The 26,620-nt window shown below is 35.7% G+C and overlaps 1 protein-coding gene across 3 annotated transcripts in view; it reads right to left on the bottom strand.

Annotated features, from left to right (window-relative positions):
- RIPOR2 (RHO family interacting cell polarization regulator 2) overlaps nucleotides 1-26,620 on the bottom strand; it is a 124,034-nt gene that overhangs the window by 89,983 nt on the left and 7,431 nt on the right. Inside the window, exon 1 of one of the 3 annotated variants that reach the window (XM_051970596.1) lies at nucleotides 6,105-8,480. The exons of the other annotated variants lie outside the window; for them this stretch is intronic. The gene's annotated coding sequence lies outside the window, so the exon portion shown is untranslated. Of the gene's footprint in view, nucleotides 1-6,104; nucleotides 8,481-26,620 lie in introns of those variants that run through there. 3 annotated transcript variants of the gene reach the window in all.

Below are 26,620 nucleotides of genomic sequence, written 5' to 3'. Positions count from 1 at the left end.
GTATACCTTATCTGAGATTATAAACATAATATGATATTTTAGTACTGAGTTACCGAGAACCATTCTTTTCTAAGGTAATTTTTAAAGCTACAATTTCTGGGCTTATTCCTTTATTTCAAACAAACACAGAATAAATGTTCCTGAGGGATACCATTAAATTGAATGAACCTGAATTACTTTGACTATATTATGGTTAAAACCAAATAAATAGGCCCCATAAAAGTGATCCTGAAAATGAATCCAGAATATTGTCATTAAAGGAGTTATTAGCAAGCAGAAGTGACCTAGAACCTTCAACAAATATATTTAAATGGAATGTTTGAGTGGCAGGAAGAGAAACTATGAGAGAGCAGTATGTACCTCTAGAGCAGAAATTAGATTGTAGGCTCTGTTAGTCAAGGTCATCTCACTATAGGCAAAGGAGAGTCCAGTATTTCAAATGCAGTAATACACACACACATACACACACACACACACACACACACACACACAGAGAGTGAGATCAAATGAATTATTGAGAAAAGCTTCATGGAAACTGTACTTATTCCAGGAAACTATCACTTTCAAATATCTCCCTGAGTTGAAAGGAGCAAAGATACATTCTTTGTTAAACTATCATTCCTTTTATATTTTTTGAAAATGTCTCCCAACTTTCTCCTTTTCCGTCTCTCCCAAGAATCTTTTTCAGGATAACAACAAAGAGTCAAGTTGGAAGAGTTAATCAAAGAGAATTTTTCTTTATTTCTTCCCAAAACAATTTGCTTGAGAAAAAGATATTACTCAATTCTGATGGGCGTGGCCATCTTCAACAATGAAATGAACCAAATCAGTTCCAATAGAACAGTAATGAATTGAACCAGCTATACCCAGCGAAAGAACTCTGGGAGATGACTATGAACCACTACATAGAATTCCCAATCCCTCTATTTTTGTCCGTCTGCATTTTTGATTTCCTTCACAGGCTAATTGTACACAATTTCAAAGTCCAATTCTTTTTGCACAGCAAAATAACTGTTTGGACATGTATACATATATTGTATTTAACTTATACTTTAACACATTTAAGATGTATTGGTCAACCTGCCATCTGGGGGAGGGGATGGAGGGAAGGAGGAGGAAAGTTGGAACAAAAGGTTTTGCAACTGTCAGTGCTGAAAAATTACTCATGCATATATCTTGTAAATAAAAAGCTATAATAAAAAAAAGAAAAAGATATTGCTTTTGTCACTATTGACAAAAAAAATAGAAAAATCAAGAATTTGGTAACAAATAGTTGGTAGGTAGTCTGCTTTTAATATTACCTTTGCCATTGTCAACCCATTATTAACTTCATCATCAAATGGGTTTCCCTTTGCTCTCTAATATAATCCTTGCTCCAATAAATTTATTAATTTTCCCCAAAATCATTTTCCTTCATCTGTTTCCCCTTCATTCAGGCTTTTCTGCTTTGCCTCTTTAAATCCTATCCATATTTCAAATCTGAGTCCCACTGGCTATGTTCAATTTTACTATCCTCCAAACTCATAACTTCAGGGATCTGCCTTATGAAATACAGCATTCTAGACAAAGATGTCCTGACTCATATCTTAGTCTCAAATTGATTCTGTCTTGTCTCCCCAACTTCTTAAGGAACCACATCTTCTATGTATGTGTCAGCACCTAGGACAGAGCTAAGAATACAGTAGGCATTCAATAAACTCAATAATGAAATGGAGAACATTTCATTCAATTCCCAGATTCTTGCTAGAGCTGAAGATTCTTCCATAGAAACTGAAACTGACATACTTGTTACTCACTACTGAATGAATTCGAAATGAGACTGTGAAAATGCTTCTCTTGCTACTTGCTACTCTCTTGATTTGTCAAAGAAAATGATTCAACTGATTTGAACACTGCCCTTCATTTAAGAAATTTATTTTGCCTTATAATTAGCATAATGAAATCAAAATCTCTGAAAACATCTATTTATTTCACCCACTACTTAATAATATCATGTAAACAAGTCAGGATAGAAAGAATTAAGATCAGAAAAGCTTCCTTTCTTGATGGCATTTTGTATTTCCAGGGTTGCCTCTCCTGCATGGGGTTAGATGTTAAATGATCTCTTCTAGATAATCTGCCACACTCTTGAGGCAAACATCCATCATTTTCAAAGAACATTTCCAATCTAAGTCAGTTGTGGCTGCCAGTTCAAACTAATGTACCTGAAACACACACATAAACCAAAAATCAACAATCCTATACCTCAGAATAAAGACTTAAGAGCATGGAATTTCTTTTATTTTCTTTATACCCCTATAAAGATATCATTTCAAAAAGAGAGGGGGGAAAGTGAAGATGGTTAAAAGGTTCTTTCTGCCAGATAAAAAAGAAAATCATGCTTTTCCTTTTATTAAAAAACTTTTCTAATAATCATGTTGTACAATGTTTATCTGACAACAGTTTTATAACATCATTCTATATCTCTTTTCCTTTGAGGTTCCAATTACGTGCTGCTGGCCTATATGATTTTGCCACATTTGGAGAGTCCCATTGTCTCCTTCAGCTGGTGTTCTCATCTCACTGCATGGCCATAAACACAAGTTTATTTCTTATAGATCAGAGAGCTTGGCTTGGCAGATGCAAGTAATATTGGTACATAAGATGTTCATAAGCTCTTGAACACTGTTTTCCCTTCCCCCTATATTACATGGAAAGCCCAGATACAAAATCAGGGGCCATCATCCTGCTCAAGACATGTCATGTAAATAACTTTCTTTACTGAACCTACTGCATTTCCTAATACCAACTTACATTTTCTTCTCCATTAAAAAAGGGAAAGAAAATGAAGAACTGTCTTCACCACTCATTTGAATATATTGATCAGAAAGAAAAACATTTGATTTGCAAACTTTTCAAGACCTCAGCTTGCTGTTTTGTGTTACAACTGTTTAATGTAAACTACAAGAAGTCCTGCCTTCCTTCACAGTTAGTTTTGTGTGCGAGTCCCTTAATACAAAGGAATGAATTGAGAATCTAATAAACCAAATAAAAATGTCATAAAAATGTTTTGGGGACAATAAGAAAAGTGTGGATTTATTGGGATAGGAGAGGGATCACAGTTATATGTAAATTTACAACTTTACAGCTTCAAATTTGGGGTGGACCATCATACCCAGAGTTATAGTTCTTTTTATATTCCTGACAGCATTTATCCCTACAGTATGGATCATAGGGGCATAGGATTAAAACTAGAAGGTACCTCAGAGACCCCCCATTTTACAGATGTTAAGTGAAGTGAAATTACTTGCCCAATATTATATAAACAGAAAGTAACAGAGACAGGACTCAAATCTATATCCTCTGACTCAAGACAGTCCTCTTTTCGCTGGACCATGCTGTCTTTTGGACTCTTGCATTTGTCATCTGCATTGATGCATCCCTTGCAATGATGGGGTGACTACAAAAAGAGGATCCACTATTTTAGCTCTTCTAGAGCTGCTATTAAAAGCTAACCAAAAGAAAGGGAATAAGGATTGTCATGGGGGGCCTTTGGCCTTATAATGATAGGCCAAAGTGGACTCTCTATTCATTATACCTCCTATCTTGAACATAGCAGAGAAATGTTTACTGAATAGTCCAATAATTAAAGAACAGACTAAATTTACTAAACTAACAATAAATTTAATAAATTAACAATTTAATAAGCATGACAGTAGCTTCCTAGGTAGAAGGTATCCATTGCTTTCCTGGATTGAGGGAGGGGGTATGAGTTGACACTATTTCAGAGATGGGGGAATGGAGTGGGAAATATCTTTCCTAGCAAGAGAGTGAAGAGGGAGTAACTACTTCTTGTCCATGCTTGAATAACTACTTCTTGCCCATCCTGAGTAGACACACCCCTCCATTTTGTTCATTCAGAAGGAAGCTAGCTGCTCTCTGCATCCTAATTAAGCATTGGAGAAAAGCCATCATAGTGCTAGTTCCTGGAGAGTTCATAGCATAAGTCCCTTGCTGCGGGGAGACAACTAAAAACTGATGTACAACAAAGGTCAACAATTAATGGGCAAAACAGAAGTCCTTGGTCAAAAAGAAAAAAAGAAATACAAACAGGAGGCAAGCCCAGGAGACTAAAAAGGCCACATGAAAACAGGTGAATGGATGAAATAACAATACATTTCAGAAAATTGAGAACTTTTGATATGTGACTCTAAAACATTACAAGCACCTAAGGAAATGAGATTTTTACAGTCTCTGAAGGAAAAAAAGAAAAGGAAAGAAATAGGAAGGCTGAAAGAAATACATAGATGTCAGTACTTTATTGCTTGGGCATAATCCAAGAAGACTATAAACTTTAAGATAAGGGTCTGTTCTTTCCTTAGACCTAAGTCACATTTTTTTTTTTTTTTTTTTTTTTTTTTGCTGCCAAAAAGAAATTAAGGAATTGAATATTTTTTTCTGAAGGATCTAAAAAGGCATTCTTTACCTCAAATGATAAAAGAAGCTTTAGAGAAACTGTCAAGTTCACCCCTCATAAAAACAGGGTTTTCTACTCTGTTTTGCTCATGAAACCAATTTTTTCAATCTCCAGAGTCAGCAGTCTTGCCTAGCAACTCCATGCTGGTAGTCACTTAGCAGACTGAAAAGCCAATTGCAAATGTACTTTTAAAAAGGGACCACCTCTTTTTTTTTTTTTTTTTAAAGAGCAGGTCTAAGAAAAATCAAAACCACAAGTTGTCTAGTCTCTCTGGAAAGAGGCTGGTAATGAGTGATTTGTATGTTTTAGACACCTGGAAATTCCCTTGTGAAAGGCAGGATTTGAGATGTTGTCCTCCCTGGACTTTTTTCCATATCAAGAGATCTGTCTCTCCAGTCACTGGGAGTCCTAAGGAAGAGTTGTAAAAATATTTGCCTTTCTCTGTCACCTAACCTTCTAAAGTTCCTGTATGTTAAAGTCCATGTAATACAAAGACTCGGGCAATTTAAGTGCTCAAAATCACAAAGTAAATGCTAGGGATGGAATTTGAATCTTTATCTTATTCAAAGTCTCTCCATTTCTCAGCTCCTCTCTCATCCTGAATCCTGGGCTAAGCAAAACATCAGGTGGAGGAATTAATTCTTAAATGTAAAATGACAAAATAGGGCTAAGTAAGCAAAAAGAGGGTAAGTAAGCTCAAAGAGGTTAAAAAATAAAAACTGTTCAAGGTCAGACAGTGAGTTTGATGCAAGAACTCCAAATAGAACTGATGACTTCTGACTGAGAGACCTGAGCTGTGATACTGGGGTCCAAGAAGCTGTTCTTTTGGGCAAGCAATCACGGAACCCCACTCCAGAGACAATCTCATTTCTCTTTGAGCCCCCAAAGTCCCTCTGTCGGAGGAACTGTGTCAACTCTCTGCTACCACTTTCACTGCTGACTGCAAGTAAAAGACCCTCACAGGGAAGTTAAGTGGTATTATTGGGGGGGGAGGGGAGAGGGGGGGAAGGTGTTACTGAATTTAGACTTAGAAAGATCTGCATTTCAATTCTATCTCAGGCACTTGTAAGCTGTGCGTGACTCTATATGTCACTTAAATCTTCTCAGCCTCAGTTTCTTTAACTGTAAAATGGAATAATAATACCACCTACTTCACAAGGTTATTGTGGAGGTCGAAGGAGATTATATATATATATTAGTTTTGCAAACTTTAAAGCATCATATAAATGCTAGTTATTATCTACTATTATTGTTTATTTTATTATTATTATTATTAATAGTAGTAGTGGTAACTGCTGCTGCTGCTGCTGCTGTTACTAATATCACAATACAAAGGTCTCCCTTCCCTTTGGAGCCCGTGTTTAAGACGTCCATCCCTATTATGACTACAAGCTCTGTCTCCAAGCCAGTGAGCGCCAGATCCTCAGCAAACTCCCAGAACTGATCAATTGTATAATGTCCTGCCTTCAGCAATGCTGATGGCCACGATCTTTGCAAGAAATATCAGTCTCAAAACCCTGCTTCTTTGCACGCACACACACATACACACACACACATTCGCAGACGGGCATATACAGCTCAAGAGCCTTAAAGCGGGAGTCCCAGGACACTCAGAAGTAAAAACCAAAAACAAAACGTTACTACCTACCTAGAGGTGAAGGCTCCCTTTCATGACACGGGGCACAAGTTCAGCACCAGCCCTCAGAGCTCCCCTCGAAAAATAAAAGCCTCTTAAAGAATCCCTGGGATCTGACAACCTTGCAGACAGCTCTGGATTTCTTGGTACTTTGGTTGATTTTTTTTTTTTTTTCTTTAAAGGAAAGACACATAAAAAGGCAAAAAAAAAAAAAAAATAGAGAAAAAGGTGTTCGGCTAGGCTGAATGGCCCTTAGTCGGGTTGCCTGAGGTCATGCAATTCCCTGATCGAAGTGGCAACCACAGCTGCTATATCCCCCTGGTAAAGTTACCGACGCTAGAAGGACAGCAAGTATGTCTCTAAGAGCTCCGAGGAGAGAGGGAAGGAGGGGAAAAGGGAGGGATTGGAAGGCAGGGAGAAAAAATCAGTGAGGGAGGGAGTGGAGAGGAAGCCACTCGTGCAGCAGCAGCGCAGCAGCGGCAGCAGCAGCACGGGCGGGCGGCAGATCCTGGCAGATTCTTCTCCAGTCTCCAGTGAGTGGGAAGCACAAGGATTGTGGAGACAGCTGCTTGGCAGCTAACTTTCACCCAACTCCAGGAGGCTGAACCTTCATTCCGTTCTTCAGCTGAGCTCTCTGGCATGCAAGTCACTTTTGCTAGTTTCTAGGTGCCACCTCTCTCCAGTTCCCTCAGGAGCGTGAGTGCAGGGAATGTACACTGGCTGGGATGAGAGAAAGAAAGTAGTAGAGACTGGAGACTTTGCCCTTCTAAATAGAGGACGCACATTGAGAAATCTAGAGTAGCACATCTCCAAAAGGTGATGTATAAAAGTCCCCTACTTTATCACATGGGGCTGCCTTTGAAGGAGCAGGGGAAGCTGATGGTTACAGTTTGTTTTCAAGGGAAAGAGTATGTTTTCTTTGTTCTCCATTCAACAAACCCTAATTAAGGGCTTACTATACACAAAGGCACAGGTGCTAGGTGCTGGAGATACAAAGACAAACAAACAAAAAAACTACTTAGTGTCTAAGGTCCAGAGCCCAACAAGCTAGCGTATTTAGTACACTAGGACATCAACATAAATAAGGTAAAAGCTACACCCAGTAAAAGAACACTGGGAAATGAGTGTGGACCACAACATAGCATTTACACTCTTTCTGTTATTGTTTGCTTGCATTTTTGTTTTTCTTCCCAGGTTATTTTTACCTTCTTTCTAAATTAGATTTTTCTTGTGCAGCAAGATAACTGTATAAATATGTATACATATATTGTATTTAACATATACTTTAACATATTTAGCATGTATGGGACTACCTGCCATCTAGGGAAAGAGGTGAAGGGAAGGAGGGGAAAAGTTGGAACAGAAGTTTTTGCAAGGGTCAATGTTGAAAAATTACTCATGCATATGTTTTGTCAATAAAAAGCTATAATAAAAAAAAAAAAACCCAAACACAAATAAGGTTATTAGAAGATAAGGAGGACTGGGGACTAGAATAAACCTAGACAAAAATACTTTAAGAAAATTTGAGTAGACCGCATTGGTGGGAAGAATACTTCTCCCGGGAGCAGTGTAAACTCCGAATTCTTCTTTAATTCGATTCACTAAAATATTAAGCACAACCAGAAGGGCTTTGCTAGGAACTAAATGTACAAAACCAAAACCAAAACCAAAAAAAAAATTAATAATTCCTGTTCTCAAAGAGTTTACGTTCTGGGGAAGAGAAGCTGACCTATAAAATCTTCAAGTCTAGAGTCTTTTCCATCCCACCTCAAAACCTCTGGTTCACTTGACTTGTATTTAATCCTTAAGGTTCACCTTTGAGGAGCTGTTTTACTAATTCGACTTGACAATTTTGAGATGAGGAAGTACCACAGGCTGGGGAGTCAGGAAAACTGACTTCTATTATCACCTGAACTCCAAATAAACCATCTCTGTGCCTCAGTTTTCTGAGATGTAATCCGTGGACAATCATTAGTACAGTTGCTCCTATGAAACTAAGGGGGGATTGTATGAGTGCAGCGATAATTACTAAGCCTATATGGCTGACAGAAGAATAGGCGATGAGTGATTTAAGATCTGTCTGCTGTAGGCAAATAGAGCTTAAAATACATAATTCCATTTATTTTGCCTATTTTAAAGGCTAGTTGTTAGCATCAAATTAGCAAATTGGAAATGAAAGCGTATAAAAAACTTTAAAGAATCATACGAATGTAGATATTGCTTCAATGCTGTGGTTATATTTGGATAGCGTCCATTGTTGACCCACCTTACTTAGTATTCTGGTTTATGTTTTATAATGAAGTTCCAGTGTATTCATTAAGATAATAATAATAATAATAGGGGCATCGAGGTGGCGCAGTAGATAGAGCATCAGACCTAAAGTGAGGAGAACCTGAGTTCAAATTTGACCTCAGCAGAAAAAAAAAAAAAAAAAGAAGAAACTAGATTCCAAAAATAATAATAATAATTCCAGGACTTATAAATAACTATTTAGGAAGTAAAATATTTTTTCAGTTTTATTATAAAAACATTTGCTTATAAAAAAATTGCCAATACTGAGAATAGTCTCACTCTTTTAATACTTGAGAAATAAAGATCTATAAAATGTGTGCATGTGAATATATAGATAACAAGAAATGAAATATTGAATCATCATAAAATCATCATCTTAAGACCATTTCAAGTGGACTCAGAATAAAGTATACTAAACAGAGACCTGAGTTCTAATTTCAACCTTCAACCAGCTAGACTCACATTTACAGGGGAAAGTCAATCCTGGAGAAGTTGTGATTTGGCCAAGATCACTTTAACTGTGTTGGAAAGAGGATTGGCTCAAGCTAGATTGAATTTTTCCTTCCACCTACTTATAATCCTAGTGAATACACAATCTTTCAGAAAAATTTAAAAGAGCTTCCAAAATCCATCTAACTCATTCCATATGCCCTAAGGACATAAGACCCACTTAGGGTGACAAGATGGGTGTTTACAAATATTTGAAGAGTTGCCATGTGGAAATGGGAGGAGACTTATTCTATTCAACCCCTTAGGGAAGAACTAAAATCAGTGAGTGGAAGTTAAATCAAGACTTTTTTTCTTACTAGAAAAATTTCCAAATAAATTAGTGCAGTACAAAAATGGAATAGGCTTTCTCACTGCATCTCTAGCAATGATGTGGCCTTATGTCCAATTGTCAGTGATGTAGAGGGGATATGTGCCAAAGAAAGGAGATTGAATCAGATAATCTTTAAAGACCCTCCCATTGCTCTATGATGATTGTCTTGTTCTTTTTCTCTTGTCCTTCCCACAGTTGGGGCCTTATAACTGGAAAGATTATTCTGAACTCAAGGATAGGGAAACAAAACTGATTCCTAGAAAAAGGAATAAAGTATTTTAATGGCAAAGATGGGTTAAAAAAATTAACAGTCCTTTACTGATGGCAATGATGAATTCTGGTTCCTACTGTTGTGAGATGACCACCCTTAAACTAGGTGATGAGAAGGAAAACTAGACCTGATATAATGTTGGTAACCATTATCAAGCCCATCCTAAATGTTTAAATAACCCCTCTTCCCCCTCCTCAACCTCATTCCTCCCAAGATTCACTCAGGTCCAGAATAGCAGATCAGAAAAGTTCAGTTTTCATATTGATCAGCTAATAACCTGACCTTAATGACTTCCTCACTTGATGTGATCTTTATAACATATCAGCCATACTTTGGGCTTCATACAGGACTGCTTTTCCTCTAAGATTTTCAAATCCAAAGTCCCTATATACAACCTGTTTCCTTCATGTGCCCAACTCCCTCATACCTACCAAATCTGGTATGCATTCTCAACATGATCTTTGATCTTTCAGTACCTACTCATTTTGAGCCCTATTCCAATAATGCCCTCATTAACCACCTAGAATCCTTTTAATTTTAATATATATGTATATACATATTATACATATATGTATATACACATAAACACACACACACAAACATAAGTGTTTATTGAATTGAGTTGCCACTTACACCAGCCCTCAATTCCAGTTCATTCCCATCATCTGCTTTTGCCATTATTATTAAATCCATTAGGTTGAAAGCTCTTTGAAGAAAGTGCCTGTCTTTGTCTTTTGTATTTGTATCTTCACTTAGTACAGTGTTTGACATAGAGTAAAACACTATATGTTAAAGACTTATTGACTGCATATTGCTAAAGAAAACTTTTGATTTTTGCATTTATATCCTCAGCATTTACCATAGGGTCTAGCATACAATATAGATTCCATAAATGTTTGTTGTCTGACAATGTTTCTAAGGAAAAAAACCTGAAGCCTAGAACCACAATAGATTCATACTATCTAGCTTCACCTGGACTACCATTCCTGCTCAGACATTTCATTTACAATCCTAATAATTCCATTCAATACACAATAATTTATCAAAAAAGACTCTAGTAGCATGTTTTACGTTATTGCTATTGCAAAATTTCTGTACACTCCTTAAATTTCCCGCACAATTTCCAACCTCCTTCATAGTCAGCACATGCCCTCTTACCTTCTATACAAGACTGAGTTAATCCTGAGATGTTCTCTAATCTTTCTTTTCCTTTGCTGGCACATAAATCTTTTCTTGGCATTGCTATAATTCTGTTATTCCTTTGCTCCAAAACTTTCAGTGGTTTGCCATTTGTAACTAAATAAAAGCCAAACTTCTTAATCTGGCTTAAATTCCTTCCATAGTCTGGTTTCAACCTACTTTTATTTCTACTATTCAAAACAAGGGACCAATGCTTCATCCAAGTTTGTTGTCCCTAAGTATAGCATATTATCCACTATGCCATCTCATAGCTCTCTCAAGTTGAATTTATGTATTGCATATAGAGGGGGCTCAAGGTTTTAAATTGATTTCTCTTTCATGTTAACTAATAGACCTCCTTCACATTTTCTCTTAACAAGAAACAAAAAAGAAGACTAACTGGCTTTTAACAAGGCATCCAAAATTTCAATTACCTGCTCTTTAGAGAATGACTTCCATCACCCATTCTTATCTTGTTGAGTCTCAAATTTTGGGTATCTCTACTTAAAATCTTTCTACAACCTACATTTTCCTTATTTTTATAAAGAAATTTAATGGACTCCCAAGTTCTGTTATATATTTTTTTTAATTAATGACTCCTTCCTGAAAGATAACAATACCTTTTCTAAAGTAAGGTACCATTTTAGTTCTAAAGCATGGGAACATTTGAGTTAAGAAGAGAAGAATCAGCAGATGCAGCTAGGATGATTATTTCACCCTTTATCACAAAATGTTAATCTTCACAGCCTCATGTTTGTTATTATAGGGACCTACTCCCATATGCAGCTGAAGCTTGGAGATTCAATGAGCTATCCACTACCACACAAGCAGAGGCATAGTAGCTCAATATCCAAATATCTTAAAACTCAGGGGAAAGAGTTCTGAAACCAGAGCTGAATTTCTGATTCTTGTGCCTATTTTTCTCTTTTTTAGCTGTTTCCTTGCCTAAGAATTTTATATTTTTCAGTTAACAAAAGTCCATTTTCAATTTCTCCTACCTCCCCATTGGAAAGGAAAAAGAAAATCCTTGTAACAAATATGCACAAACAAAACAAATTACTGTATTGCTTTGTCTGTGTGTGTGTGTGTGTGTAATATACAAAATTCACCATTCCAAGTCTATCATCCCTCTGTCATAATCCCTTTGCCAAAGCATACCTCCATTTGCTAACAGAAAAGTATTTGAAAGAGGGGGATTACAAGATCTTTTTTATGGGCATTGCATTTTCATTTTGTAGAAGTTTAATTGGAAATATGACTCCTGCGCATATAGCTTGCTAAAACAGAAAGAGTAGGAAGAGAAAAGAAGAAGCAGTAATTCCCCTCCACTCCCTTTGCAACTTGGTAATATTAACCAGATTCTGGGCCCTGATCTTTTGTTACTTCTCTTGCACACCCACATAATTTATAATCCTGACATATCTGCTTTGAAAAAGAGTCCTCATTCTACAGCACTATTACCTCCATAATTAGACAAGCATGGTGGTTACAATATCCCTACAGTGACATACTCACCATCTAATGAATTATTCAGCCACTGAGATAGGTGATCTGTTATAAGGTTCAAAATAGGTCCCAATGTTATAGGTAAAAATTTCAGAGATCCTGGCAAACTCAAAGGTTTGTTTTAACATTTAAAGAAAGTGACCTAAGAAAGCTTGCATTAAAATTCACTTTTTATTAAAGAATTTTGTTTTCATCACCAATTGTTAGAAAGATCAGCTACTCAAAAGTTTGAAAGACCTGAAGGCTTCTTGAAGAGGACAAATGGGAAAGGAACACCTGCCCTCATCCATTATAGAGATCCAAGATGGTAGCAAAAGGCAGAATAATGAAAAGCCTATGGACATTGGTAGTTTCTGGAAGACAAAAAAAAAAAAAAAAAAAAAAGAGCACAAAATACCTGAGGGAACATTTTTCAGCTCTAGGAGCAATATTTGAAAAGGAATTCAAGTTTAACAGCTGCTGGCTTGCAATGCCCATTGTGCTCCATGTAGTAATTCAGAGGGTCTCTCTTCTCTTTTCAGCACAGAGAATACACTTTCCCCCTTATATCCACATCTATAAACATTTCATTCAATTCAAGTGCCTGGTACAGTACAAATATTAGTCAAATGACTATTGAATATTTAAAGTCTGTTCAGTTAACAGTGCACCAGTGTGTCCTTTTATTGGCTTCCTTCCAAGTATAAAAGAAAGGCTGTCAGAAAGGAGGAAGACCCATTTATATTTAGATTTGAAAGAAAAACCGGGTTAAATTGCTGCATGGAATTGAGTTAAAGATAAGGGAGAATTTCCCTGTTGTGTGAGTTGCTGAATGCTAGAATGGATGACTGAAGGAGTAAGTTAATTCTCCTTCTGGGAGAACTTTATCATTAGGAAAAACAACATTTTAGGAAGTTCTTAGGCCATCCATGCTATTTCTTTCCTGATTCTGCTCCAGACTCTTCTGACTTTCCCCCTTGCAACCATATAGATATCCTCCTTCCCCTTTCTCCCCTCCTTTCCCCTAGTTCAGCTGCCTTTTACATGCAAGTGCCATGACATGTAAGTGAATTGGATTTAAGTGAGGGAGGGCTGTGAAAGGTCACCTACTTCACTTTCCCCTCCAGAGCTATCTGGGGCCAGTGGCCAGATCAAGATCTGGATCTTGATGGGATCTGATGGCTCTGGATAAGATGGGAGACCTTGGCTTTTTTAAACTAAAATTTTCAACATGTCTCAGTTTGCCTGAGGATGAACCCCTTCAGTGATTAAGGCTAGGTAGCAATTGAGGCAAAGAATCTCCTTTTTCACCTAGTCCAAAAAAATTTAAATGAATAAATGAATCTGGGAGGAGAAGATACTCAGAGTTCGGGCCAAAGCAGAAATGATTGCTATTTACATTCAGTCTGAAGTCAATCAGGACCCAAGCAAAGACCAAATGGGGCTTGGCCTAGGATCTATTGGTGGCCAATTAGAATTGATTTTACTCCTATTATAAAACTTAAATCCCTTTCAGGTAGGATTTTTTTCCGCTCTTGTATTTGTTTTCTAAGAGTTTAGGACAATGCCTCAAATACAATAAGTGTTTAGTAAATGTTCATTCTGTATATCTTTCTTTTGTTAACATGGTGATTTAAAGGCTGATTGTCTCTTCTTATCTAATTCTGGATCAGGCTTATTTACTATGCACCTGAGATAGTCCATACTGATGCATATCACAATCTGAAAAAAGACATTTTTCATTCCCTTATTTTTTCCTATATGGATAATAAATTGATAGATTTCATACAAAAGATTTCAGCACCTCTGAAATGTCCAAGACTTGTTGCAGTTAAAACAATGCTATCCACTAATGGCTGTACAACTAACAATTTTTGAATATGTTCTTTTATTGGCTTCTTTCAATTTATGAAAAAGGCTAAGAAGGAAGAATCATTTCAACTAAGATTAGAAAGAGAAATAAATTTAGCATCTAGACTGCAGGGGTCCTCAAACTTTTTAAATAGGGGGTCAGTTCACTGTCCTTCAGACTGTTGGAGGGCCGGACTATAGTAAGAACAAACACTTTGTTTTGTGGGCCTTTAAATAAAGAAACTTCATAGCCCTGGGTGAGGGGGATAAACATCCTCAGTTGCTGAATCCGGCCCGCGGGCTTTAGTTTGAGGACCCCTGATTCTAGAGGATCTAACTATGGAGAATCCATCTGCAAATATCTATTTAAAGTCTCTCTCCATTTTTCTGTATCTCTCTCATGCCTTACTTGGCATTAACAATCAGTGTTATTAAACAAAGTTATGTCTGTTGTACCTTTCAAAGAATTTTGTATATGTAACCCAGGTTCAAGCCTGGCCAGTTGCACAAGACTATCCTCATTGTTTAAAAGAATGATGCCTAAATGTGGCTTGCCTGCATGGACAGAATTAGCTGCAGAACAAAAGAGAAGAGAGACTTCTTTCTTCCTTCTTCAAGAAAGAAAAGATGTGATTTCAAACTCTTTTTAGGAAGAGACTGCAGAGAGTCAAGGTTTGTGGGTTGGGTGAGGGGAGAATAAGGGAGGCAATGATTTTGGAAGGTGTACATGAAAGGGAAAGCTGGATCTTCTAGCTTGCCTATAGAGAATTTCCATTAGTGTGAGGTCAAGGTCTCTTTATACAAAAAATGCTTAATAGCATCTCTTCTTGTGTTTGCAAAGAATTGTAATTTGAGGGAATGCCCAGAAATTGGGGAATGGCTGAAGAAGTTGTGTGATTGTGATAGAATACTACAGTGCTGATGAGCAGGATAACTTCATCTTAACAAGCAGAAAAACCTGGAGAGACTGTTATGAACCCATACAAAGTAAAGTGATCAAAATTAGGAGAGCATTTTACTCAGTAATAGCAATATTGCGAGGATTATCAACTATGAACAATGATCCAAGACAGTTCCAAAGGAACCATGATGGAAAATGCTATCTTCCTCCAGAGAAAGAAGTGATGAATTTTGTTTACAGATTAAATGCTTTTAAAAACTTTCTTTTTCTTGTTTGTTTTGTGTTTTCTTTTGCAACATGACTAATATGGAAATGTTTTGCATGACTTCACATTTATAATCAGTATTAAATTGTTTGCCTTCTTAAGAAGGAGGGAAGGGCAAGAAGGAGAGAGTTTGTTAAAAACTTTTTACTTGTAATTGGGAAATATTTAACAAAATAAATTAAAATGTATTTAAAAACCAATATGGGAAATCATATGGTTCACACTAAGAAACTGAAAGAGACCTTTGATAAGAGAAATCTTACCATATCTGATATGTAGATTTAGTTTACTGAAATGATAAGTTTAAAGCTCAAAAGAAGGTTGCTTCCCCATTAAAAATAGTGCTTTGATCCTCAGATTTTCAAGAATACATATAATGTTCTGCTGTTGGTACTTTCATCCCTAACTCTTCCTAAGAGCAGATTGTTCCCCCTCTCTTCCAGCAAGTTATAACTGCTCAAAGAAGGCTTTAATAGAACCATACATTCCAGCTTTTCCTAATGCTTAGCAACTAAGACATGCCAAGAAGCCCCTATAAATAAGTGTGTTGGGGTGTGTGTGCCGATGCTTTTATGTTCTCTCCCTGTGGTTATTGTTTTGGCAAGCTTTCCTCATTCTCATTAATATGCAGGCAAAATCCTTGCAAACTTGTTCTGCAGTACTTGATGGCTGAAGTAGACAAGAACCAAGTCTGCCAGGGAGTAAGTAAAGCTGGACTAATCTCCTCTAATCTTATAACCAGAAGATGATCCATTTCCAGTATGGGAAATATCCCAGAGACACAGTCCTGGTCACTGACAGTTCCTGAGACTTCCTGTAGTGTGTGTGTGTGTGTGTGTGTGTGTGTGTGTGTGTGTGTGAGAGATGGTTGTATGGGGAAGGGGGGAGAACATTGTATGTATATCTGTAGTATAATAATAAATAACATTTATATAATACTTTAAGACATTCAAAGCAATTGATATGTATTATGTTAGCCTCACAACTTTATAAGGTAGATACGGTTATTATCTCCATTTTATAGATGAGGAAACTGAGATTGGCAAAGATTAAGTCATTTGCTCAGGGTCACACAGCGATGTCTGATTCAGGATTTGAATTCAGGCTTTCTTGGCTCCAACTCCAGAGCTTAATCCACTACATCAATCACCTAGTTGTCTAGCCCAATAAAAAACCAACCCTTAACAAATAATTTCAGATGAAACATCAAAATGATTGACATTTTCAAAGGTGTCACAGGTTTAGCCAATAGAATTGCTGCTGGAATCAAACAGAACATTTTCACTTGGCTTATGAACTAAATATAAAGAGAAAGACATCTAAGATGGATATTTCTGATCAAACAGCTCTCCAATATTTTCTGTATTTTCCATCTAATATCATACAGAATGAGCTGTTCTTAGAGGATTAGCCTACCAGTGTTTCAATTGGTTCATCAGGAGGGTTGGACACTATATAATGCATTTTGGAAACTCAAGTAACTCATGAAAACACCAACAAAAAGTGAGTCACTTGAGGACATGACTGTATCTTGATATCTTTGTATCCCAGGGATGAATTTTGTTGTGGGATGAGTGGATACTTTCTACTAATGAATATTCTTTTCTTTTTCTAAGGAAATACTGTGATTTGCATGCATAAAAAGATTGTTAAATGGGAAGAAAGTATATTATCCCTTAACTAAAACAAAATCACAGATCTCTGAAGTGCCAAAGTTATTTGCAGTATCATCTTGTTTCCTTTTTCTTGATTCATCTACCTGTCAGATTTCTCCTCACTCTCCTGATTTGTTGCCTTTCTTCACTGGGCTTTCTAAACTATATCATCATCTTTCAGGATCTAAGAATAACATTATGGGAGAGATAGAAGGGGGACTCTTAGCACTAAAAATAGCACTCTACTTTTAAACTGAGGTGTGACTGAATCAGAAGGGTTAGAGAAATAGGTCAGAGGAGGAAAGAATAAGAGATCTTCAATTATAAGAGTCAAAATGATTTAAAAGCTGTTGCCCAGAATTAAGTGTATGGATAGTCATTGACTAAATTAATAGACATATTGTTTAACTTAGATTTGTTTAACTTAGATTAGAAGGAGCTTAATGGTCATCTAGTCTTACCTCATAGGATCATGGGATTAGACATGGTTGAGACTTTAGTGATCAGAAGGTTCAACTCCTCCATTTATATACATGAAGAAAATTGAGGGCTACAGAATGGAGTAATTTATCCAAGGTCACAAAATTAATAAATAATAAAGATTCAGACTTATAACTTCTAATCCTAGCTCATCAACTCTATTCTCACTAAACTCCTAAATAGGAATTTCTTCTACAAAACCCCTGACAGATGGGTATCTAGTCCCTATTTGAGAACTTCCATCATTCTATTCTTTCACACTTTCTATTTCTCAAGTCAGTTTTCAAAACTAGCTTATATATAATTTAGAAATAGATATACTTTGATAGCTTATTATAATGGAGAAGTCAGTCTGAGTTCTCAAAGGCCAAGTCAGTGGTGGACAAGTAGCAAATGCCTTGCATTTAAATACAATTATAGGTTGTACATGCTGGATGACTAAGGACCAGACTAGTTAATTTTAGAGAGGTTCATGAATTTATTGGTTACTGCAATGCTCGAAGACTAAGGCTAAGAAGACTTAAGACTAAGACACAGGCATTGGTGATTTTCTTTGATGTTCTGAAACATTATGAACATAAAAATTTCCTCTATTTGTGTCAAGAATGTTAGGAAGCTTCAACAGATTTGTTCTACAGTAAGGTGCCTGAAATATGCCATCTTTTCAGGTAGAAGGATGATACTACTAATCCACCTTTAGCACATCAGGTATTTTGACACAGCAATTTGTCATTTTAGTCACATATACACACCTATACATATATTCCATATTCACATCTATGTATATCTATTTATATGCCTTTATATAAATAACACATATATTTATTATTGGATCTGAGATTTCATTGGTATAAGGAGTTCCCAGTGAGAAACTTCAATCAGTGCAACTCAGCAACTCTTCATATAACTTGTAGCCTTATAGAGTGGTATAGGAACACTGAAATATAAATGCTACAAATATTCTCTCCCCCTCTAGGTTATTTAAATTATATTGACATATTTCTTTTTTTATAAAGCTTTTTATTTTCAAAACACATGCATAATTTTCAACATTCATCCTTGAAAACATTGTGTATCAATTTTTTTTCTCCCTCCCTCCACCACCTCCCCTAGACAAGTAATCCAATATATATTAAACATGTAATTCTTCTATATATATTTCCACAATTGTATTGATATATTTAAGATTCAACTGAAGGATTAAGACTTGCCCAGGGTCATACGAGTCAAAAATTGAATTTGAACTTAGGATTTTCTGATATCAAGAACAGCTCTATATCCATTATTCTATGTTGCTCAAGATACATAGAGTGTATATGTATGTGAATACACACACACACACACACACACACACACACATGAACAAGAATTTAACATCTACTATGTATGTGCTAGATACCATTCTAGGTGCCAGTGATACAAAGGAGACACACACACAAAACAACAATTCTTTCCCTCAAGGAGTTGACAAATCATCAAAGAAAATAACATATATGCACATATAAGGATATACAAAATACATACAAAATAAATAAAATAAATAATAGGCTGTAATGTCTTGAGTCTCTCTCGAGTCTGCTTATTTCAAGTCTTCTCAGCCCTTATATACCTTAGTACAATTACATCACTACAGCATACTGAGCATGTGTCAATTGTAGAACCATTACATCATCATAAGTACTAAGTATAGGTAAACTAGAGAACCATTATCTCATCAATCACACTGAGTAAACACCCTGTTGTAAGTATTCTAATTTCAAATATACTTTTCCAGAATTCCACCCTTTACAATAGGCAACATGGTATAGTGGATAGAGGGATAGCTTTGAAGTCAGGAAGAAATGGACTAAAGTACTGTCTCTAAAACCAGCAATACAATCAGAGACAGGTGGATTAAATTCCCAGTGTCATAGACAACTAGATGCTTATAAAGGAGAATTGCTGATCTGCACTGTGGGAAGGTCATGTTGAACCAGGAATTCCTTACACAGATGAAATCACAAATTAGAATCATTCCCACCACCACCATTAGTAAATTTTAATATGTAAATGTATGTTATTTATTCATGTGTGCATGCATTATACATATGAACTCATATACATAATCAGTGAAATGTTATTATCACATGAGAAGAGGTTGGAGTTTTATCATTTGAAATTTTTATAAGTGGATAATGGACTTAGTATCTCAAAAAATGTTGCCATGTTCAGGTACGTTTTTGCATAGTTGAGCATTTATATTTTCAGGTGGTATCTTTAAATCAAAAGCTCAGACTTTCTCAGATTTTCTTTCTCACAGAATTTTATACTGTAGTGACAGGCAGGCACGTGATTGTGGTGAGCCAGCCAAAAGAAAACAAAGGAAATCGTTTTGAGGGATAGGAAGGAAAAAGAGAGAAGAACAGATACAGAGTATCTCAAAAATCTTAGTGCAGTAAGGTTTATTAATTTCAGAAGTATAAATGCTACAAACATACCCATCAAAAGATCAATTAAATAATATTGATATACTTCTTATTAAAATTCAACATAGTGAATATCTTGTGCTATGTATAATTCTACTTAAATTTTGCTCTTTGTAAAAACTTTTTTAAGCTGCTGTTCAGTGACTGAAAGCTTTGCATTTATAATCCTACCCTTTTAAGATCATCCAAAGAATGAGGTTTTGATGCATACATGATAGTTTTGACATGGTTCCAAAAGAAAAAAAGCCTAATGGAGATAGTTGACCACAGATAGTTGATATAGATCAGTGGCCAAGTAAGAGGACCTTCTCTACTGATCCAATGGTCTGAGAAAGTTTCATCCAGAAACTGTCCAATATGCAATGCATAGTAACAGGATGTCTGGACTTATTAAAAATTAAAATTCTTTAAAACTTATTCAAAAATTTGTAAAATTAAATTAAGTGCCAAAGAAATTTAAACACTTAAAGTTTCAAATGATGTTTATAGCATTTATATTTCTTTTTGATGCTTAAAACTTCATTAAAACTTTTGACAGGGGTGCACTGGAATCAGGTCGTACTCGTTCCTGAGAACCAACTATTAAAAGTTTTAGTGTGAGCATTTGTACTTTGGAAATTGGCAAATGCTACAAATCAGATTTATTATTTTATTGACTGTTTAGATTTAAGAAAGTGATGGAAAAATGTTGATAATGTAGATTAAACTTCAAAGGGATGGGGGCACAGTGGATAATGGAAGATCTGTATTCAAATCTAGCCTCAGACATTAGCTGTATGATCCAGGGCAAGTAACTTAACCCCAAGTTCTTAGAATACATGTCTCCCTCCTATCCCTAGTTTATTGTTAAACATTTCTGACATACTCCTGCTTTGGGGAAACCTCATATACAAGAAAGCATTCATAATTTTTCTCCATCTCCAGTATTCTTGGATAACAACAAGATAACACTATCACCCTAAAAGAAAACCATTAGAATGCATCTAGCTATTAGAAATGGAAAGAGTTAAAAGCAAGTGGAAATGAGTTAGGAATTGATATATTCTCTCTGCACCAAGTAATGGGGTTATTCTCAGTCCCCCAGCCTATCCTAACACATGGCTGACATTAGACAGCAGCTGGGCCAACTAATGCATGACCCAGAGGGGCTAGCTATTCCCAGTACAGCATTTGAAGTGATTAGTCTCAGCAGTTCCATTCTAATCAGCTTGTGTCTTTGATTAAGCCAACTTTTCCTGGTTTATGACAACTGTCAGGAATTGGAGAAGCAGAGAATTAATTCCACTGGGTGGGGGGAGGGTCAGGACAGCTGAGCAAAGCACTGAGGGTTTAATTATCAAGATGGCAAAACCAAAACTCTAAAGACTAGAAACTGGAAAAGAACAGTACCTTTTCTCTGGCTTTCCTATCCCCTTCCCAAATATGTCTGAAAGCAATTTGGGGGCACCTTCAGTTAGGAGAAATCCTTTATGTCCCTTTTCATGTTTCTGATTTGAAGATAGTTCTATCAGTTCATAATTCTGTCAATAACTAGATCTAGTATGAGAGAAACAATCTGATCAGAGGAAAAATTTTTCTGAGGGAATTTCATATATAGTCTCTTCCAAACATCTCCCAAAGAAAGACCAGGTAGGGCTTGGCCCCACAAATCCATGAGAGCCAGAGTGATTTGGCTTTAAGGCACAGCTCTTAAGAAAGAAATCCAACCCCAAGGTATCTAATTGACATTCCTTTAGGCGAAATATTCATAGGAAGGGAAAGGAAAAAAAGAAAAGGAAAGAAAGGAAGGAAAATTGTGTTATCAATCCTTATCTTAAACACTGAAGACACAGAGAGAGAAGAAACCTGGAGTGAGTTGATATTTTAGCTTCATTTCTTAACAACTCTTTTGTATCTATTTATCTAGAGAATAATACTGAAGCAGTAAAATAGGCCCCAGGAGTGGTAATATGAAGTAAATCCAGGAGAGCAATAGATTGTAAAAAGAATATTATATAAAAGTAGTATAATAGATTCAGTTCATGACATAAAGACTTTGTCATAAGTGCCTATCATAGGTTACATAGGAGTGCTATTTATTATGTGAATTAATACACAGGAATTAGCAATTAAAGCAGTTTTAACAATTAACAATTAAAGTGAATACACCATGAGGTGGGAGTATGCCATAATCCATAGAGGAGTTTACCAGAGAGAGAAAAACACCATCAAAAGGGATGCCCTGGTAGGCTAATCCTAAAAGGGATTTTAACAAAGATCTACATCATGGGGAGATATTTTATAGGGAAAATAAAACCTCTGGAGTTTCACATCATAACTTGGTTTTCGGATTAGATAAGTAAAGGTGGGGTTTCTAGAGATCCTAACCTGGGGTGGGACTGTAATAGAAAGTCCTCTTGAACAAAAGCTCAAAAGGCTCATTTAAAACTGAGATGATTTCATCTGTGCCCTTCTAGATTACCCCAGGGAGTATTATAACCCAACAGTGCTTCAGGCTTTCTCTGTTAATGCCCACTTAGCTACCCAAGACTACATCAATATATATCTATAATATTTTGTATATATCAACATTTGTATATGTTACTATCTCCATTAGAAGATAAGCTGCTTGATTGACGGTAGGGAATATTTATCCAGTTTCTTTGTCTAATGGAGGGACTGACCACTGAGGTAAGCACAGTATTTTCTGCCTGCTGCTAATCTACTTGGAAGTTTAGTGAAACAACTTCTGGAAATGCATAATGGCAAATTTGTTTCCCTTTCCAGAGGGAAGTATTTCAGTTCAGAGCCTTTGTGCTACCTTCTGACTGCTTCTAGTGTGGTTACCCTTTTAATTGAGTACTGAGCCAGAACTGGATATTCATATGAAAGATAAGAATGGAAGAACTCGGAGGAAATGGGAAAGTGTAGTATAAACTGATGCAGAAAGAAGTAAGCAGAGTCAGGAAAAGGATAGAAAGGGAAATGGAATACTTGTTTATAGAATGTTTACCATGTCCCAGACACTATGCTAATTTTTTTTTAGAAATATGATCTTTTACCTTGCCAGGTAAGTAATACTTTTATCCCCATTTTATAGTTGGAGAAACTGAGACAAACAGAGGGTAAGGTCATATAGCTAGGAAATGTTTGAAGCTACATTTGAACTCAGGTTTTCTTGACTCCAGATCCAGCACTGTGCACTATGGTATCACCTGGCTGCCTATCTCTATCCAGAGTGCTATAATATAAGTAAAAAGATCACTTAAGTAGAACCAAAGGCTATGTAATGGAAATAACCAATCTCAGACCAGAGAAGAGATGAGGATGTACACTTCTCATCTTCCCTTGGAGAGATTAGGGAGATTATTGAATAGCTGTCAAATAATATCTACAGGTTTTGCTTGGTTGTATTTCTTTATCACAAGGTGATTTCCATCCTCACCATAGAGTGAGACTAGGGTTCAGTTTATCTGAAAATAAAGGTGATGTAAAAACAAAAACATCCATACTGAATTTTTTTTTTAGTTGAGAGATTGCATAACCTTCAAGACTCTTTATACCTCTAAATCTATAATTTGTTTTTATGATCATTGCTATTGTTGTTGATACTGTTACTATTGTTATTTTGTAAAATTCCCTTTTCTTAACCACAGGAAGAGGTTCTTCCTCTAAATAGAAGAAGTTTGTGCTGATGAAACTAAAAATGGTATGTTTGCAACATGACATTCATCACTAGGAGGTGTATTTGTCTCATCTCCTTGTCCTCTTCCACCCAATCAGATAGTTATTTAGCTATTGTACAGTGTAGTTACTTTGCCTCTTATACAAAACATTGCCATTATGAAATGAAACAGGAATTTGAATTCTCATGGAACAAATCATAGAATTAACATTAATTCAATTTATTAGGCATTTATAAAGGACATACTATGAGGGAGTCCCTGAGTAAATTCAAAACTGTTACTGTTCTTGTCCTCAAAGAACATATTCTATTGGAGAGGGCATCCTAGAATCTTGGAATCTTAATTTCAGAATGGACCTCAGAAGATATCTAGTCCAACCTATATTAAATAAGGATCTTGGCTACACGGTCCCAATAATTGGTCATCTATTCTTTATTTAGAAATCTCTAGTTGGAGTAATTCACTATTTCCCAGGTAACCAGATTACTGCCAAATCTCTATCTCATTTATTGTCCAGACAAATGTGCTTTTTTCCTTGATGCCATATTTCAGTTTTTCAGCTTTGTGTTCAATATGTCTCTAATACAGTCTGAATTCCCGGTATCCTTTAATCTTCCCCCCTACCTCCAGTCATTCAACTTTAATTTGTTCTTTAGTTTGTTCTTTTCCATATTGCATTCAGGGACTGTCACAGTCAGTTTGGTTTAATGAACATCTTTCTTCTCTTTCATATCTCATTCAGGAACACTTTGAGGCAAAAAACCAAACAAATAACTTGCTCTAGTTTAGCTAATTATAAATGCTTTGGCAAATTGTGTTGTCCCAAAATAACTAAGATGCTCAACAAGTTGACACTTGCTAGGCAGGCTAACATGAAATGTTATGCATATTTAATAGGGTAGATCAGAGGTCTTTAAAAAAAAAGGTTTGTTTAATAAGTTCAACATTTTCCTCACTGTACCAGTGTGTGTGTGTGTGTGTGTGTGTGTGTGTGTGTGTGTGTGTGTGTGTGTGAAATCTACAAGTTACCAAAATAAGTCATTAGGTTATTTTCATTTTTTTCCTAGTGAATAAAATAGTAAAAGGTTTCATAATTCAATTCATAATTGAATCCTACAGAATAAAATATGCTAAATGAAATAAGCTTTTAATAATTATTATTCATGTAACATTTAGCGTCCACAGGCTATAAAAGTATGAGAATTCCAAAGGCTTTTTTAATATTCAAGCAATATTTAACTTCCTGTCCTTTCTAAATAGTAACTCTGAGGTTACCAAAGGCCTAAGTGACATAGAGCTCACCATAAATCAATGGAGTGAACAGACTAGGCAACATTGATGTCAGCTACTATTTTAGTTCATGCCCCTTAAATGACACGCTCCCTTTGGCACTAACTGAAACTTCCTAGAGATTTCTGGGTAGCTAAGAAGAGGATGCCTTCTGATAATCTAAGACAGTGGTCAAAAGGGCATGAATAATTCTGTCAAGTTTTATATATGTTCCAATCCTATGCAATGGACTTATTGAGAAAATGACATCTAACCAAGATATATGTTCAGAAGTCAAGTTATTTGCAACATTTTCATATAATTGATATATTATATTTATTCTTTTGAAATTGCCAGTTCACATCCTTTGACTACTTCTTAGTGTTTTTCATATTTGCTACATGCAAACTATTCTATAAAATAGAATCTTCAGCTTGGCAAATGAAAAGGAAGGAACTGCCTTTTCTGTAGACTTCAAATACTTTTCCTATTTCAAGCCCATCACTTGAGAAATACTAGCTATCACTGAACAAAAAGCTAAGGATCTTTTTTTCATTCCTTACTATAATGTTTTCAATACAAAGGTATTACTTACGTGGACAAGTCCTAGATTTCATTTGTTAACACTAATTAAATACTTGTTATATGCAATGTACTATAACTGTTTTGTTTTATTATTTGTTTTATATGACTTCCTTACCCTTTACATTTGTTCATTTTTTTAAAGTTTGGGGTGCTTTCTTTAAGTAAAAGTATTTTAACTTGGCAAAATCAGTTGACTACTCCATTTTCTACAACTGTTTGCATGTTGCAAACTTAAAAAAATATAGATGTTATCAATTATATAGAAGTGCTGCCAATGATAATAGCTAGCACTTATAGACTATAAGCTATCTTTGTGTGTATTTGTGTGTATTTAAAAAAAAAGAAAAAATATTCCCTTAAGATTTAATTCTTTATGTAAAAATAAGCACATCCATCTCATTAATATGAAAATTTGTTTTCATCTTTAATAAATGGTAAAATTACAAAAAAACCAAAGAATTGTTTTAAAATAAATTTCTTTATGATTTATTATCAGTAAATTTGTTTATTTGTATACCTATTTCATATATCTGTATATCTAGAGTTGCATAAAAATTTCTTAGGGATAGGGAAAAAGGGGGTTGTAAAGAGAAAAGGTTTAAGAAGCCTATCTCTAAGAAACTAAGATGTAAAATTGCACAGGTGTGAATATGCATTAGCCTCACTCAAGAGTTTCATGTTTCAATGAAAATCGCAGGTCTAATGCCCTACACACAGATTGGAGCATGGTTCAACAGATCATGTTATATGATTGTAATTTGGCATTGTAGCAATATAAGAAAAGAGCATGAACTGAAAAAAATTTCTGGGATTGCTGTAATGATGTCAAGGAAAATGACAGTGAAAAGCTTCAGAATTCTGTTTTGTAGAGTGGCCATCATGACTTTGGAGAGCTAATGGTGAAGCATACCCCCCTTCATCTTGGCAGAAGCATGATGGATTCTAAATGAAGAATAAGAGAGATATATTTAAATATGGTCAATATGTTCATTTGTTTGCTTGTGAAGCAAAGGTTTTATTAATGGGAATGGGGAAAGGGGAATCACTGGGAAATGACAGTAATGTACAAAAGAAAAAGAAAGAAAGGAATTAATAAAGTATTAAAAATTATGTGGACAGTTATTTAGGCTTTTATAGTTGTATACTTTGTGTGTCAAGTTGGGAATAATATAGAAAGGACTGTGAAAAGCATAAATATATTCTTGGACGTCGGACCATTCTAAGGAACAATTTGGAATTAATTAAGAAACTGATTAACCTGTTTCATTTCTTTTGACCAAGAGATTCCAGTTAAACATATACTATGGGTCAGCAGAAATAGACTAGTTTTGAATTCCAAAGACTT

This window comes from Antechinus flavipes, chromosome 1 (assembly GCF_016432865.1).
Source record: "Antechinus flavipes isolate AdamAnt ecotype Samford, QLD, Australia chromosome 1, AdamAnt_v2, whole genome shotgun sequence".
Lineage (NCBI taxonomy): Eukaryota > Metazoa > Chordata > Mammalia > Dasyuromorphia > Dasyuridae > Antechinus > Antechinus flavipes.
Note: the sequence above shows the minus strand (reverse complement) of the source record. Positions and strands in the feature narration are given on the sequence as shown.